The sequence below is a fragment of the Grampus griseus genome (genome assembly GCF_964374135.1).
Source record: "Grampus griseus genome assembly, chromosome: 14".
Lineage (NCBI taxonomy): Eukaryota > Metazoa > Chordata > Mammalia > Artiodactyla > Delphinidae > Grampus > Grampus griseus.
The window spans coordinates 80,812,906-80,830,549 of NC_139008.1; positions in this window are offsets into that span (position 1 = coordinate 80,812,906).

The window sequence follows — 17,644 nt, forward strand, 5'->3', positions numbered from 1 at the left end:
AATTCTAATGATACTAAGAACGAGCATTGAGGGCTTACATGCTGGCACTGTTCTGAATGCTTTTTATGTATTAATTCCTTTCTCATGATAACTCTTTGGAATAGATTCTATTATTACCCCTCATGGTACAGGTGTGGTAAAAGGTTTATAGAGGATAAGCAATTTGCCCCAAGTCTTACAGCTTAGGTAGCAAATGGGCTGTTAGTGAATGCATGGACTCTACTGCTGAGACTTCTTTTCTTTGGTGATTCTGTGTCCTTTGACTGATGAAAAAGACTTTCAGGTAGCTTCTCAGCTGTTCATGTAAATGTATATGTATGTATGTATAAAATATAACATTAAAAGAAGAGGGAAAAGGAAGAATGGAAATGAGTAAGAAAGAGAAAAGTAAATAAATTGGCCCAGAATCTGCACGTTAGATTAACATGCTCTGAGCTTCTGGCAGCTAAGGCAAAGAAAGAAAAATGATGAGTAAATACCACGTTAGAAAGAGTGATACCTACCAGTATCTCAGGAGAAAGGAAAAAAACGTTTTTCAAAGGAGTAAACCCTGAAAAAAAAATTTCCCCTATTGGTCATTGATTTTGAGTAGTGGAGTAGATGTTAACTTCAACACCTGCTTCGGAAGAAATGCAGGAGCAGAATTCACATGGCCAATTCTTGGAGCAACTTAATAGTTAACCTCAGTCCAGTGGAAGGAAATCAGAGGGAGGCGGATGATAACCAGCCAGCATCCATAGGCATGGTCTGAGCACTTTATATACGTTCACTCAGTCCTCACGACCCTATAAGGCACAGGCTTTTATTATCACCGTCTCCATTTTACAGACGACAGAAAGGAGGCCCAGAGAAATTAAGTGCCCCGCTCAAGGCCCCACAGTCTTTAGTAGGGGAGCCAAGACTCAAGTTCAGGCAGTGGGGCTTCAATCTGTGCACCTAAACACTTGATTTCAATTCCGATATGCAAGTGTAGAATCTTCCAGCAGTCCCTCTAGATCCAAGGACAGCCCATAGGTAAGTTCAAATTCAGAATTTCCCCTAGAAATGGGTAGGAATTAGAGAGCAGAGTAGTGATGGCCTTGGTGTATGAGCTGTCGTAAAAGACCCATTTCAGTGGGAACCCATTTCACTGCAGTCCTGTAAGGTGAAGGAAGGTCTCTGGTTATGCCTGTAGAACATCTGGAATCTTGAACTTGGCCTTGTGCACCACTGTGCACAGTAATATTGGGTACATGGGGAAGGGTCATTTCTGTTGGAAGCAGACAGTGAATGCTAGTCATAATTTCTCATTTATTTTGTAATAATATGTCTAACATTCACAATCGTCTCGCAGTTTGCGGTAACATTGGAATTATTGGTAGAGTTTGTCTGGTAGATGTCAACAAAACCCATGAGGGCACAGATGTAGATGAGCAGATGTACTAGGAAATGGAATTAAATCCTCCTCAGGATGTGATGGCAGTGGAAAACAATTGGCAGTGGAAAACTTGGATTTAATGAATAATCTACTAATTATTATCTTAAACCATTCAGCTCAAACTTATGAAGTCCCAATTGCAGTAGCTGGCAGTGGCAAAAGAACTATAATTAAACTAAACTAGCCCCTAAATATGATGAAACTTGTGTCCAAGCTGACTCTTGATTTGGTCCACATTTCCATTGGTGGTCTCTACCACCTTGGTCCAGTGGCCATGATCGCTCATGTGGACTATTGCTCATTTCTTTTACTGAGTCTCCCTGACTCTGTCCTTCTTGACACACTCCCTTCTATTCATTTTTTTTACCTAGTAGCCAGATACATTTTTTTTTTTTCTTGCGGTACGCGGGCCTCTCACTGTCGCGGCCTCTACTGTTGCGGAGCACAGGCTCTGGACGCGCAGGCTCAGCGGCCATGGCTCACGGGCCCAGCCGCTCTGCGGCATGTGGGATCTTCCCAGACCGGGGTATGAACCCGTGTCCCCCGCATTGGCAGGCGGACTCTCAACCACTGCGCCACCAGGGAAGCCCCAGATACATTTTTTAAGACTACAATTCTGATTCCCCTCCCCTCAAAAAAAAAAAAAAAAAAAAAAAACCTCTTCTCAGTAGGAGTCATAGAAAAGAAAACACCTCACCTGGCCTGCTTAGTGTGAACCCTGCCTGCCTCTCCATTGCTGCTCACCTCTGCACTAACCACACTGGCCTTGTTCCAGTTCCCCAGGTTTGTCATGCTCCCTTCAGTCATGGGACTCGTACCTTCGCCAGATCTAATCCCCCCAGTTAACCTTCACAGCCCATGTGCCTCTCCTTTGCAGCACATGTGGCTAAAACACTGATAGTTATCTGTGCAGATTGTTGGTATGTCTTCCTCATTAGATGAAGTCAGGGACCACTTTGATCTCGTGCTCACTCTTGTATTCTCAGCCCGACCCACCATGCAATCTGGCACACCCTAGTGCTCAATCTTTATTATGGGCCAGCAATTCCACTCCTTGGTAGGGATCCAATAGACATGAGAGTTTGTGTCCATCAAAAGGCATATACAGAAATGCTCACAGTGACTTTATTCTATTCTGGAAACAACCCAATTTCCATCAACAGGAAAATGGAGGAATAAATTGTGGTCTATTCATAAAATGAAATACTACACAACAATAAAAAAGAACAAATTACAGTGACATGCAAGAAAACTGATGAGTCTCACAGATATAATGTTGAGTGAAAGAAGCCAGACACAAAAGAGTATGTTGTGTATGATTCCATTGATAGGAAGTTTAGCAATGGTGGAGGGTAGGGGAAGGTCACCTTTTAGAGAAGGATAATAATAAGAACCATGTAGGGAGTATTTACTAAACCATAGATAGAGCCCTTGACATGCCTTAACTAACACACCCTCCGCAAACCCTGTGACATTGATTCTTTTATGATTCCCATTTGTCAGATGAGGAAAGCTCTGGGAGGAGGGACACCTTGCTGAGACTTGCTAGTAAGTGCAGCGCTGAGTCCACTGCTTCTCCCTGTGATCTTGTTCTGTCCTGACAATTATATTAGCTGCTGCACAAGAACCGTTGCCTGGGGCTGCTAGGCCAAAAGACTGCATGAGATTGCAAACGCCAAGCATTCCCCAACAGGCCTGGGACAGGGTAAGGACTCAATAAATAGTGTCTGTTATGATTCGTCCTATGAAAAAATGGAGGCTCAGAGTGGTTGCTCAAGGCCATATAACTAAGTAACATTGCATTTGTACCGTTTTGACCGTGAATGCTGTTGTGTGGATTGATTCTAAGTGACTTCCATACTTACCCTGAATGCAGCACCATATAGTGATTTTCATGGTCGCTGAGCACTTTTGTCTTCCTGAACCTTTTCCTCCATAAGACATACTGAAAAGTATATTTTATGACTGCCTTGGCATAAAGACAAATGTAACTCAAGCTGGTTTGGTACATTCAATATTTTTTTTGATTTTAAAAGAAATGAAAATGTTTTCTTGGGTTCCTAAGTTACCGTATGGGCCCCAGGCATTATGTCCACTGGGACTAATGGAGAAGTAGGCTCTGTTGAATGCAGATGGGATTGTCAGGTGCCAGTGATGAAGGTGGTGGGTTTCTCTGGGGGAGTGAGGGAGAAAAATGCACTTGAAGATAGAATTCTTTTTTGATGGGAAGAGATTCTACTTCTTTTTTTAAATTGCCATGGTTACTGTAAAATATTCAGCCATCAGCATGACATGACATTTGAGTTCAAATGATAGTGAAGGCTTTTTGATGTAATAAAAAAGCAGAAAACAATCTAAAAAAAAGAAGAGACCACCATTCACAGAAATGGTGTTTTGTATCATTTTATCTGATTTGGAATGGGGTGGGGAGGAGGAATTGATGAAATGCTATAAAACACTAGAGTTTAAATAGGCCTTGATGTAAATAATGAGTCATGCCTTCAGCCTTTCAAAGTATACGACGCTAGTTTCAGGTTAAATAATAGTTTATTGGAGCCAATATAAATATGTAGGGACTGATAGCATCAAGTATCACATAGAATACAGGTTTCCCTGAAAGTTTTAAATGACCTATTTGCCTTGAGTCTGGACCATTCTAGAAGGCCTTTGAAAAACCATGGAAGGAAAAAAAAAATCCCTCAAGCAACTTAGATGGTATTTGTCCATGGAATTTGAATTACTCTTACCTAGTAACTGGTGTTTGTAACATTTTATGGAGGTCTTTAAAAAGAAACCAACACAGGAATGGGGGAACTAAAGTAACGCGCTGCACAAGTTCTAAATTGTACACAACAGGGTGCTTACACATCTGCATTCTGTGCGCTTAATGACAGCTGTGTGCCACGCAGGACAAGGGGAAAGTGTAAGCTATGGGTTAATTTCGGCATTACAGCTGCTATTAACACAAAACCAAGACAGCACAGAGACAATAACCTGCTCTTCTGTCAAGAGTGGCAGGTGTAATTGCGCTAAGGACCAAGTAATGTGAGAACAGATGAACATGAGACCGAGAGGAAAGCCGTTGTGAAGGCAGAGAAAATGGGTTAAGCCATCACGCAATTATCTGATGCCTTTGGTCCTCATCATGGTGAATGAGATAATCTTACCCCGAACCAAGGTGAGTTCAGACCAGAAATGCTAGGCCTGGGGCTAACCCAGATGTCTCCCTCCCGTGGAGCTCCCGAAAATGAACAAAGCACGCTGGGCGAGGAGCAGCTGCCCTGGTTAGACGTGGCAGGTCTCCCTGGTTCACCACAGTTTATTGTCTCCTCAACGGTCAAGTCCCTGAGGCTTTTACGGAAGAGGGATTTCTAGTCGTCTTTCGTTTTAGGCTAACATTGTAGTTGTTAGAACACTTGGGAGGTGGGGAGGTGTCAGTGACAGTCAAGGACGTGCCCCATGTCAAGGAAAAAATGACCCTTGGCTTCAGCCAGCAGTTGTCATGTTGGAATTTGGGCAAGAGTTGCTGAGGCTTCGGATTGTCCAAAAAAAGCCAGAAATTGAATTTCTTTCAGTTTGAAATCTTCCAGTTTTAAATGTTTCCAAATCATTCAAAAATTTAAAATCTGTTAAGAACAGAACAATAAGGCATGAACAACCAACATCTGCAACCCCCAGTCCACAGACCACCAACTTGTAGCCAATTCGTAGGGGAATGGAAACATCAATCAGTAGGGCTCTGTGAGGGCTGACAAAAGCCCTTTAACTAATAGTAGAAAAGAAAAGCTCATCTTTTCCTTTGGAGGTTTACACTCCCGAGTTTGGACACTCTTCAACAATGTGTTCCCTTTCTTCAACCTGAAGAAAAAGTTAGTAAATATATATGGCAGGGATATTTTTTACAACATCACTAAGTTGTTTAAATGTGGTTTTAGTTTCTGTCTTAGTTTCTGTGATGGGTTAAAAGAGATTTCAATGCATTGCTCAAAAAAATGACATTTCTTCAGTAGATGAAAAAGCAGTAGCAGACAGAGTTTGTTTTTTTTTCTTTTAATAACGGTCAAGAAAACATCTAAACAATCTTGAATACCACCGGAGAGCGTTCACCAGTAAGTCAATAAAGCAAAAGGGTTATTAACCTCAAGACAGATGCTGTTGCGATCACAGAAAAACCATCTGCCGTGCACCATTTTTTTATTGACACTTCAGGGTAAACTAATAAAACTCTCCATTTCAATTAAATTTTGGAAACTCATGTGCCCTCTTTCTCAAATGCTGCAAACGGGCATAAAACTGCAGCAGCCATTTTTTTTTTCTCCAGTCTCCTCTTGCCTTAGGCTGTAGAGCCAATGGCACAGTCTAGCATTTCCTTCACCACAGTCCTTGACTCAGGAGTCCATGAGATGTGATGTTAAGAGAAGGGGGAAAGGTTAAAACCTTTTTTTATTCTTGCAGGTGAGCTTGTAGAGCTGTTTTGAAATTAAATGTGGCTTTAAAGTGTGCTTTCTGTTTCTTTTCAAGACCTCCTAGAATCATAGGTTGAGCTGGAAGGGATCTTGGGGAATTTTAGTACAGCTTTAATGGAGAGGGGAATCAAGGTGCAGAACAGCTGACTCAGTCAGGGCCAAAGAGCAGAAGAATCCGTTTCAATTCCGTGTCTGTGGTAGGCAGCCTGCTAAATCGACTCCCAGTGAGTGACCCCTGCCTCTTGGTATTCATGTTTTTGTGTAATCCTCTCTTTTTGAATGTTGGCTGGACCCAGTGCCATTCTTCTAATGAATAGAATACGCCAGAAGTTATAGGATGTCACCTTTGTGTAGGTTACAAAAGACTGTGGCTACCATCTTGCTTGCCCTCTTTCTCACTGGTTCCCTCTCTGTCTCTGTCTCTCTTTCTCTCTCTGGCTCTTCTCACATGCTTGCTCTGATAAAGCCAGCTGCAGCTGGGCAAAGAACTGAGGGAGGCCACTGACCAACAACCAGTCAAGAACCGAGGCCCACAGGCCCATAGCCCTGGAGGGACTAAATCCCACTCACGTGAGTGGACCTACAATTGGATCCTTCAGATGAGACCACATCCTCACCAACACCTTGGTTGCAGCCTCATGAGAGATCCTGAGCCAGGCACCCAGCTAAGCGATGAATCCCTGATCCATAGAAACTGAGAGGTGATCTCTGTGTGCTATTTTCAGCTGCTCAGTTTTGGGGAAATTTGTTACACAGCAATAGATAACTAATACAATGTCCCAGGACTCTTGACTTTTAAGCCACAGTTCTTAGTCCAGTTGGCTGCCTTTCTTTATATTCTTTGTGTATATTTTTTCAATTATTTTGTCCACATCCTATTATCGGTCACTGGCAGGACTCTGTACTGGGCAATGTCCGAAAAACAAAGATGAGGGTGTCAGAGTCCTTATTCTTACAGAATTTTGCTTCAGTAATAAGAACCACATTTTTAAATAGCCATCTTGGTGGCCAAACAAAAAGACTTCTGTAAGGACCAATAAAGACCAGTTTCTTTGTTGGGAAAATGAATATAACGATGCCTACGCTGTTGGACTTTTGTAAGAAGAATTAGCAGAAGTAGTGCTTTATGTGTGCCAAGCATTGCACTAAGCATATTGTGGATATTAACCTATTTAGTCCTCACAACTTGATGATGCAGGCAGTAGCATTAGTCCCATTTTCACAGACAAGGAACCTGAGGCGCAGAGATGTTAAACAAGGTCACAGTGGTAAAAATCGGCAGAAAAATGATTCACGTCTCAGGTGTTTGGGTTCTCGAGTCTGCATTTTAACTACTTGACTCTCCTGTTCCTAGAGAAATGAAGAATAATGGGATTACATATGTAAAATGCTTAGCACAGTATCTGATATTTTTAAGTGCTCAGTATGTGGTTGCTATGGTGATGATGATGATGATTATCAAAGATACACTTCTGTTGCTGCATTAGCTGGCAGCAGCAGATCCTGTATCTAACAGAGACCTTATGAGTTTCTGATGAAAGCTGACCCAAAGCACTCAAATCCTTTAGGATGTCTGTCAAGTGAAGGAGGTGAATATTTTTAAAATGTTTGTACCTGAAGGTATTAAGATACTCTTCTATTGAATGTGATATAAAAAAAAAAAACGCAAAACAAATAACTGGCCCCAAATTTCTCCTCTAACTGGTTTCAGCTGGAAAGGAAATTGATTGGTGTGTTAACTGAACATTCAGAGGCAGGATTGGCTGCAGGCAGGCTGGGTTTGGGGCTCACACAAGTGTCGCTTGGATTTATTCCTGATGCCGTCTTCTGTGCTGGCTTTATTCTACGGCTCCAGGCAGTGGTGCCCAGTATCTCCGTTGCATGCTCTTCTGTCATCACGGAGAGATGACCTCGGTGGCCCTGTCTTCATATCTTTACAGGTTTAAGCCACTGGGGAGAATAAAAGCCTTCTTGGGGGCACTCACGAAAAACAGATTCACTCTGACTGGACCAGCTTAGGTCATGTGCCCGTCCCTGACCCGACTCAGGGAGACGTGGTGGTTTGATGGGTGAGGCCTAGGCCACGTGCTTTGTGCTACAGCTGCAGGTGAAGCCGCATCCAGGTCCATGAACTGAGAACAGGAAGGGGAATACTATCCAAAGATGTGGGAATTCTTTTTTTTCTTCCAAGTGACTTTATTATTTTATTACTTTAAAAAAAATTTATTTACTTTTTGGTCCTTGTTGGTTATCTATTTCAAATATAGCAGTGTGTACATGTCAATCCCAAACTCTCAATCTATCCCTCCTCCCCACTCTTCCCCGTTGGTAACCAGAACTTCATTTTCTAAGTCTGTGAGTCTGTTTCTGTTTTGTAAATAAGTTCATTTGTATCATTATTTTTTTAGATTCCTCATATAAGTGATATCATATGATATTTGTCTTTCTCTGTCTGACTTACTTCACTTAGTATGTTAATCTCCAGGTCCACCCATGTTGCTGCAGATGGCATTATTTCATTCTTTTTTATGGCTGAGTAATAGTCCATTGTACAGATGTACCACATCTTTATCCATTTATCTGTTGATGGTCATTTAGGTTGCTTCCATGTTTTGGCTATTGTAAATAGTGCTGCAATTAACATTGGGGTGCATGTATCCTTTAGAACCATGTTCTTCTCCAGATATATGCCCAGGAGTGGGATTACTGGATCACATGGTAGCTCTATTTTTAGTTTTTTTTGTGGGGGGAGGGGTACGTGGGCCTCTCACTGTTGTGGCCTCTCCCGTTGCGGAGCACAGGCTCCGGACGCACAGGCTCGGCGGCCATGGCTCACGGGCCCAGCCGCTCCTCGGCATGTGGGATCTTCCCAGACCGGGGCATGAACCCGTGTCCCCTGCATTGGCAGGTGGACTGTCAACCACTGCGCCACCAGGGAAGCCCTATTTTTAGTTTTTTAAGCAACCTCCATACTGTTCTCCATGGTGGTGTACCAATTTACATTCCCACCAACAATGTAGGAGGGTTCCCTTTTATCCACACCCTGTCCAGCATTTATTGCTTGTAGATTTTTTGATCATGACCATTCTGACTGGTTTGGGGTGATACCTCACTGTACTTTTGATTTGCATTTCTCTAATAATTACTGATGTTGAGCCTCTTTTCATGTGTCTCTTGGCCATCTGTATGGCCAAAGAAGTGGCAGGGGATATCAGGGAGGCCAATGGAGGATGTGCATTTCAAAGTGGTGAAGCCTTGAAATATCTACAAATTCCATAACCAGTCCATTTAGTTAATTTATTTTAATCCATTTTAGACAGAGAGTAAATAGATGAGCCTTGCATCATTTTGATCCTTCTTTTTCTGTGTACTCTCTTTCGAACATGATTTTCAATAGTCAGCTTTCTTATACAACTCTATATTTACAGTAAGTTATTGTAGCAAATCTTTTCTTAAATATACCTGCAAAATAAGAATTGACTGCTTTTTCTGGAAATGTGCCCAGTGCAGTCATGTAGACTATAATTACCCCTTAGTTTTCTTGTTTAACCTTTTCAAGTGTCTTACAGCCTTCTCTCCTTCTGTATTTACATCTCTTTGAAAGGAGAGAAAAATGAAATGAATTCTTGGCCTCAGAAGGAAGTGAGTACCTAACAAAATTGCATCCCTTTGGAAACCAACTCGGTGGATAACCACACTTTGGCTTATTCGTAGTTGAATCCTTTGTATGGTTGACACGTCTTGGATATTGTATAAGGGATTCAGTTACATCTTGTATTATCTGTGGTTATCTGTGGTTGTGTAACAAATCGCACCGAGACGGAGCGGCTGGAAACAACAAACATCGATTGTCTCACGGTTTCTGAAGGTCAGGAATCTGGGTGCAGCTCAGTTGGGTGCCTCTGGCTCAGAGTCTCCCACAAGACTGTGACCAAGGCATCTACCAGGGGTATAGTCATCACAGGGCTCGATGGGGGATGGGCCTGCTTCCAGGCTCACTGACGTGGCTGTTGTCAGACCTCAGAAGGTCTCCTCCATGCTCACTCACATGGCCCCTGAACTGGTCTGCCTCTCAACATGGCTCTTGGCTTCTCCCAGAGCAAACAGTGCAAGAGAGAGTGAGAGAGAGCACCCGGTATAGAAGACACAGGTTTTTGTAACCTAATCTCAGAAATGACCTCCCATCACTTCTGCCATTTTGTGTTCCTGAGAAGCAAGTCCGTGAGTCCAGCTCATGCCCAAGGGGAGCAGATTACCTGTGGGGAGAAATACTGGGAAACCAGAAGGTAGGCTCCCTGGGGACCATCTCAGAATGCTGCCCATTCCCCTCTCTGTAAGAGGACCGCGTTATAGCACAGTTTAATCTCGAAGGTAACAAAAGAACCTGATTTATAAGGTGAGTACTTTTATAAAATTCCAGTGTTGACTGTGTGAGCATTTATTTTTCAAAATGGAATTGACATTTTTCTGTCTGGTGCACCATATTGACCCAGTTTGAGTTAAAAAAAAGGACTAGCTGAATTATTGATTTCCTTTGAAAAGACTTTTTTAGTATTTGGTGACTTCTAGTTATACTTTGGGAATAGACAAAAAGAGACAACTGTGGATTCAGCTACCGAAGAAATGGCTTTCAGTTTCATAAGATTCACTTTATAGCTTTGTAGAAATAAGGTATCTTGAAGGAAAACTGAAAGGAAGCAACTTGGAAATGTCTGAACAAATTAACAAAGGCTGTACAATTTGAGAAAAACTTGTGTTTCGTGTTATAGAAAGTGGGGTTATAGAGATGAAAAATGCTGTATAGATGGGTTAACACATGGCAACTGTACCATTTTTCACTTTGGCATATTAACATGCTTTTGATTCTATTCAAAGTCTGACTTTTCTGGGAAAGGAAGGAGTAAGAGCAGCTGGAAAGTTGTTCATTCTTATTTATGCTTCGGAGTCAAAGAAAATGTGTTCCTCTTTCTAAAAATGTGTGTGTGTGCGTGTGTGCGTGTGTGTGCACTTTCCTTTTGCTTGCGGTTACTTACAAGGCACATGGAAATAATGGAATTAAATTTCCTCCTTTTCTTAAGCTATAAACCTTTATAAAGGTTGCTATAAATGTCATAACTACTTTGTTTCCTGAAAAGTAATTTTCCTGTCAGTCTGATCAGTTCCTTGGAGAGACCATATTATTAGTCTGTGATGATTTCTTTAAAGTGCATCAAAGTATATGCTGCAGTGTGCTTTTATCATTTCACTGCCTTAGAGTGAATTTTTCACTAACTTCAAGGCTTGTTTCTAAGTCACTAATTATTCATAAAGATGGCAAAATTGCTTTATTTTATCCTCCAAGTACAATGCATTAAAGTTTAAGGAAGACCTTAACAGAGCTTAAAATGCCAAAAAGAGCTGAGGAAATGGAAAGTCATCCCCAGCTAAAATGTGAATTTAAAAGAAGAAGGAAGAGGCTGGGGAGGGGGATGAGGAGAAATGGGGGGGGGAGGAGACAGACTGCGCTTAGAAATGGGGATGTGATGAGACCTGCAGGGAAGTAGGAAGAAGGAGAAGGTAGAAAGAAGCTATGGTTGAACATTTATCAGTAATTGAGCATTATCCTCAATGTTCGCAAGGCGCATTCGCAGACAATCCCAGAAATGAACAGAAAGGTCAGGAAGGCAACAGGGATTGTCATGCTCTTAAAACAGAGCATCTAAACCATCACTTTCTTCAGCACGTCTCTGATGTCAGGAAGAATACTCCCTAAGAAGGAGAGACGATGTGAGGAAGAAAAATCTCATGTTTTTAGCTGTCCATCAAGAACTAATAGGCTCGAGCTCACAAAATGCAATCGTATTTTATTATATTTTCTAGTTATCCAAGGTTCAACTATAACAATCTTTTAAACAACACATTTAAACAGAATGTGAGTGCGTTGTGTTACACAGTTAATGTCATTGACTTAGAATCTCTAAGAAAAACCAATTTTCCTTTTTTTGTGTGAGACCTATTGATGTAAGACAAAAAGCAGTAATTGATCCTGTCTTCGGAGGGCAAAGGTTAACTGATGAGAGAGGAAATTGACTAGGAGAGAGTGGGAAAAAATATATGAAAACGATCTGTACGTAAACATCTATTTCTGAAATTTAATTTCTTATCTCCAAGTTTTATCTTCCCCAAATGGTTATCTTCAAGGAACAGAGTTCATTCAAATTCAGATACACATACACATGCAGAGAATCTGTATGTATACCATTGGGGCTGAGTCCCTCTGTAAAATAAACAAGAAACATAGGGCTATTAACAAATTAGACGAACCAAGAATTACAGGCACAAATGCGCCATCCTCTCTTTGAATGTTTACACTGAGTTTTCTTAAGCATTGAAGACCTTGAAAGGGTTTTAAGATGCTTCATGGTGCCCTTTGTCTAATTGGATATGGAGGAATGCAATGACTTCTTAAAGAATACATTAATTCAGAGCAAACGAAAAGCTATTTGTAATTATAATGAGTAGGTTTCTCTGCCTCCTTTTAGGATTGATGATGAGCTTGCTGGCACAGTCCCTCACTGTCTGCACTTTATCTCTCTTTTAAATCTCCTTCATTATCTGCTATTTATTTTACTAAAGGTAATCACTGCTTTATTAATCACTGCTTGACTACAGTGGGATTTGAAGTGAGTGTATTTGGACTGTAAAAATCATGCCTGCCGGTAGTGGCTCCAGCTTGGACCTCTTGACGTTTTTCTTATCCCCTTGACTTCTAGAAGAACTTCCCTGCGCTCCTGAAATGTTCCACGTGCCCTTGAAAAGAATGTGTCTTCTGTCATTCTTGGGTGGACTGTTGTTTTATGTCAGTTAGGGCCAGTGGGTTGATAATTGACCCAAGTTATCTGTATCCTTACTGATTTTCTGTCTACTTATTCTATCGGTTTTTGAGAGAGGGGTATTGAAATCTCTTACTATAATTATGGATTTATGTCTCCTTTCAGCTCTCCAGCAGTTTTTCTTCATGTATTTTGAAGCTCTGGTACTAGGTGCATTAACATTTAGAATGCTTGGGTTGAAGGTCAGCTACCCATACAGAGACAAATTACAAGTAGTATACTAGTACCCCCTTCAGTTCCAAGACCCTCAGTGGATGCCTGAAACTGTGGATAGTATCAAACCCCATGCATACTATATTATTTCCTGTGCATACGTACATATCACAAAGTTTAATTTATAACTTAGGTACAGTAAGAGATTAACAAGAATAGCTAATAATAAAATAGAACAATTGTAATAATATACTGTAATAAAAGCTATGAGAATGTAGTATCTCTCTCTCAAAATATCATATTATAGAAATTGAATGCCTTTTCCATTTTAACTAAGTACTTACCACACAACGTGGCCGTGATTTTCGCAGTTGGAGGTGCAACGGCAAAACTGGCACGAATTTCTTTTTCCTTCTTCACGATTTCACGGATAGAATATTTGTTGTCTACACAAGTCATCAATAAACAATCTATAATAGGGATAGAAAAGAGTTTTATTTGAGGCAAACCGAGGACTATAGCCTGGGAGACAAAGATTGAAGAGCACTGTAATTATGTTCTGCTGGTCTACAAAATGGGGGGGGCTTACAAAGGCAAAAGCTGCAAGATTACAGCTAGCTTCATGAGTTGTTTATCAAGAATTATAATTGCAGCTGGTGAGAAGTAAGGGTACTTGTTAAGTAAGGGTCGGTTGGGGTCTGAAATAGTTGCATAGTTACAAGGGGAGATCTTGAGACCATAAGGTTGCAGCTGGCAGCTACTGGAAGATATTGTTTTGAGAATGGATGATAGTGTCCAAGAGTTTGATACATTTCAGAAAATTCAGGTCCTCAGTGATGCAGGAACATGTCTGAAACCACATCCACAATGGCCACCTTGCTCCATTTTGAAAGTAACCACAGTTACTCTATTTTAATCTATAAATGCTTTCTCTTCTTTAGTAGTTAAAGCAGATGTACAATGCATGTTTGACAGGCCACAAGACAGGCTGTTCTAGTTAGCGTCAAGTTCAAGGCAAATCACGTATAAGCCAGAATGACTTCCCCAAACTGCAATATGTAGAAAGAAATGCAAGGGAAAGGAATATGAAGAAAGAAAGGGGAGTTTGAATTCTAATGACAGTGGTGACATGGAAATTGCAAGGCAGGATGAAGTGGGTTGAGGCAAGAGCTCTAGAAGACTGAAGATAGCAAATGTGACCCAGAATTTGATGTTTAATGTGGAAAGAGCCTCTGATACAGCAGTTGTAAAAGGGCAAGCAAGGCTGGACATCTAGTGGTGTAATGTATCAGTCTTTTGCCCCTCCATGTCCCCCCAAGCAAATATATGTCATATTAACTTATCACAGTGGTATTAGGTATAAAGGATTGATCCCAAAGACACACACATGGTTCTGTCCTCATGGAGATTTCAGGTCAATGCGAGTGGAGAATAGATGTTCGTGGAGCATTCCCACACATCACGAAGAACGATGAAGGAAAAAGTCAAGGTTCAACAGAGCATGTAACTGAAGGCCCTTCTCTAATCTACTGCATTAAAAAAAGAATTTTTAAGGATTAGCTTTTTGAGTTGAGATTTAGAGGAGGTTTCTCTGTCAGCTCAGGCTGCTGTAATAAAATACTATAGACTGGGTGGCTTCAACAACAGAAATTTATTTTCTCACAGTTCTGCAGGCTGGCAGTTCAAGATCAGTGCTCCAGCATGGTTGGTTTCTGGTGAGAGCTCTCTTCCTGGCTTGCAGACCGTCCCCCTTCTTGCTGTGCCTTTATATGGCCCGGAGAAAGAGCAAGCTCTCTGGTATCTCCCTTTAGAAAGGCACTAATCCCATCCTGAGAGTCCCACCCTCATGACTTCATCTAACCCCAGTTACCTCCCAAAGGCCCTACCTCCAAATAACCACGTTGGAGGTTAGGGCTTCAATATATGAATTTTGGGAGGACACACACATCCAGTCCGTAACAGGGCTGAAGGGAGAGTTTTCCACGAGGGAAGTCTGTGCTTTCCTCTCTCCCCATCATCACTCTCCTCTGACTGTTGCTGAGATCAATTTCATATCTCAAACCCAGAAATGACAACACACAAAGACACCAGCCTCCCCCTTCATTCCCCTCCAATGTGGATACACCCACCTGTCCTCCCACCTGTGCCCCTGCCTGCATCCCCGCCCACAGATAAGGAAACCTGGGACCTTTGGACACATCGAGAGTATGCTTGGGTTGAATGTCATCCATCCATAGAGAGTAAAACATTTTGCGTGTTTGGGCTGATTTTTTTTCCATCTACCTTATTCTTTGTCTCCGTGGTGTTCAGTGAAACCAGAACATGAGCAGACAGATGGTCTGGTGGGTGAGTGTTTTAGCTTCATTCCAAAACAGTTGCCATCTCTCCCACCCCCTCTTCCTCCCTCTCAGCTTAAATGATGTCACATCTCCCCGGCTCCCTGGCAGACTTTGGAAACCACAAGGGGACCTTTCCTAGTACCGTTTTTTTTTTTTTTGGCCGTGCCGCGCAGCTTCTAGGATCTCAGCTCCCCGACCAGGGATTGAACCTGGGCCATGGCAATGAAAGCCACTAGGCCACCAGGGAACTCCCCTGGTACCTTTTTGAGAGATCAAGTGTATGAAGAAAATCTCAGAATCTACAGATCTTTTCCAGAAGACCCTTACCCAGTTAAGATCTCTTGGATTGATAATCTCTTGATGACATTGTGAAATGACACAATAATAACAACAATAACAACAACTAAAACATTTATCGAATACCTAAGTATCAGGTACAGCGCTGAGTACTTTTCGAAGATTCTGTTCTCACTGCCACTCTGTTAGGTAGATGCTTATAGGCTTATTTTAAGATCACAATAACTTATAGCCAGCTAGTAGTTTAATTTATGTGTTCCCTCCCTCCTCTCAAATGTTTATGAAGTATCTGTAACAGGGAAGAGACAAATCTGACTACATGTTCCATCTGTTTCTTTTACTTTAACCTTTGCTTCCCGTTGCTTTTGTTCACTAAAAGGATACTGTCTATACATAATGGCCTGCCTCTGGGAGCCCTGCCCCTCTGCCTGACTGTTAAACCCAAGTGCCTTTGTTCAGGGAAACATCCGGACCCTGTCCACCTGTGATTGGCTGCAAGAAAGAAGAAATTAACACATCCCCTCCCCGAGGCCGGCCATTCCAGGGGATATTTGCAAAACTTATGGCCTTTTTACTTTACTTCATCTCCCCCCCCACTCTGTGCTATAAGAGAAACTGGCATCCAAACCCCGTAAGATGGTTGAGACATTAGTCTGCCATCTTCTCCGTCTGCTGGCTTTCTGAATAAAGTCGTCTTCACTGCCTCAACACCTCGTCTCCGGTTTATTGGCCTGTCATGGGGCAAGCAGAGCGAGCTTGGACTCGGTAACATATCTACTGTACCTAAGGTACAGTATATACAGCTTGTTACAGACTTTTGAGGAGCTTTTAGCCTTAAGTAGGGAAGGATTAAAACAACTAACATTTCTTGAGTTCTTACCATGTCTCAGACACTGAGCTTTTCAATCTTTAGTTACTCAATGCTTTTGAGAATCCTCTGATATGGATATAGGTTCTGTTTTCTGCCCCATATTCCTCAAACAGTGAAACGAGCATACGAGGTTAAATGAGATGACCCCTCCAAATCGCATGTTTTCTAAGTGGTAGAGTTCAGATTTAAACCCTGAAGCCTGTCTTTGGATCTATAAATCCTGCATACCTAACCACATGCCATGCAGGCCTAGTTTACATTTTAAATGTAAACACACACACACACACGCACGCACGCACGCACGCACTCACATCTGTAACGTGAACCAATGCAGAATAAGAGCCCTTTACTTTTTTCTCCCTGCAGTGAGATTGTCAGCTTCTGCAAGCAGGGAGTCTCACTCATCTTTGTCCTCAGTACCCTACTGCAGAGATTCAGGGGCTACTGGTGTTGATTTTGTTCCCCAAGGAACATTTGCAACGTCTGCAGACATTTTTGGATGTCACAACTGGGGAAGAGGGATGCTACTGGCTGCTAAGTATCCTACAGTGCACAGGACAGGCCCCACAGCAGAGAATGACCAGCCTCAAATGTCAGGAGCAGTGAGGCTGAGAAACGCCGCCGTAATATAAAGTTTAATACAGTGTAGGTGCCCAATATATGTTTTGTTGTGTGAATGTGAACTTCAAATCACATACCAAGAACCTCCACCAAAGAGCAATTCCTAAAAGATAAACTTCCACTTATCTTTCACAACCCAGCTCAAGCATCATGTCTTCCTGGAAGCCCCTCTGACACCCTCAGGCAGCTTTTCTTTCTTTTTTTTTTTTTTTAACTCTAGTAAAATATTGGCTGATTTTACTAACTTTCCCTTTCACCACTTGGCTATTTCAGCCCTGCTCAGTGAATGTTGATGCTAGCCTAAGGATGACACAATCGGGCCAAAATATGTTTCTTAAAAAGTTATCGGATACATTTCAATAGCTGTGGATTTTCCATGGCTCTGTAGGTAGCAGGATGGGATTTAAATTGTAAGTTTCTGACCATAACCAGTTATCCAGCTTTTAATGAAATGCAGACCCTCTATCCAGTTGCTCAATCTCATGAGGTGGTTTCTGTTTTCTTTAGTTCTCGGTAGGGCATTTTTAAATTTTTTTAAAAGTCAGGTTTATTGAGGTAAACTTTACACACAGCAAACTTCACCCTTTTAAAGTACATAGTTCTATTTA